This window comes from Chrysochloris asiatica, unplaced genomic scaffold, assembly GCF_000296735.1.
Source record: "Chrysochloris asiatica unplaced genomic scaffold, ChrAsi1.0 scaffold00312, whole genome shotgun sequence".
In the NCBI taxonomy this organism is placed as follows: domain Eukaryota; kingdom Metazoa; phylum Chordata; class Mammalia; order Afrosoricida; family Chrysochloridae; genus Chrysochloris; species Chrysochloris asiatica.
The window spans coordinates 2,590,490-2,591,599 of record NW_006408830.1 but is presented as its reverse complement, the minus strand read 5'-3'; positions in this window follow the sequence as shown (position 1 = coordinate 2,591,599).

Here is a 1,110-nt window from a genome sequence, read left to right as displayed (position 1 = left end):
ATGTATTGCATTAGGCAAATCCACTGCACAAGACCTTTTAAAGTGCTGAAGAGCAAAGACGCCAGCTTGAGGACTAAGGTGCGCCTGACCCAAACCAATAACCTCATATGCATGCGAAAGCTGGACAGTGAATAAGGAAGACCATAGAAGAATTGATGACTTTGAGTTATGGTGTTGGAGGAGAATATTGAAAGTGCCATGGGCTGCCTAAAGAACCAATCGATCCATTTTGGAAGAAGTGCAGCCAGAGGCCTCCTTGGAGGCCAAGATGGCCTAAGTTCGTCTCTCATACTTCGGACATATTGTCAGGAGGGACCAGTCACTGGAGAAAGATATCATGTTTTGTAAGGTGGAGGGTCAGAGAAAAAGAGGAAGACCCCTGTGAGATGGTTTGGCAAAATGGCAGCATCAATGAGCTCATACATGAAAACAATCGTGAGGTTGGTTCAGGACTGGGCAGTGTTTTGTTCGTATGTGCATAGGGTTGCTATGAGTCAATATACTGACTTCCATCCTGAGGGGCTCATTTTCCAGCACTATATCTGACAACAACAACAACAACAACAATATCTGACAGTGTTTCTCTGCTATTCATAAGAGTTTCAATGACTAAATATTCGAAGGTCACTCCTTCCTAGTTGTCTTTGTCTGGAAGCTCACCTGAAACCTGTCTACCATGGGTGACCCTGCTGGTATTTAAAATACCCATGGCATAGCTTCCAGAATCACAGCAACTCACAAGCCACCACAGTACAACATACTGACAGACGAGTTGTTGTTGTGTTGTGAAGTGCCGTTGAGTCAGTTCCGACCCATAGCGACCCTGTATAGGGTTTCCGAGGAACAGCTGGCGAGCTTGAGCTGCCGAACTTGCAGTTCAAATGGCTTTGCAGTCTGGTGCATTAACCCACAGTGCCACACCAGGACAGACGAGTGGTGAGATGTAAATATATGTATTGCTGATTATCTCAAGTGGGGCCACCTGTGGACACATCCACCAACCAAACAAGCAGTAAAACGTATGATAATTCACATCAAGTGAAAGAAAGAAAAGCTCTACATAAGATCTGGTAGCGTAGTGGTTACGAATCGAGCTGCAAACCTTAAGGT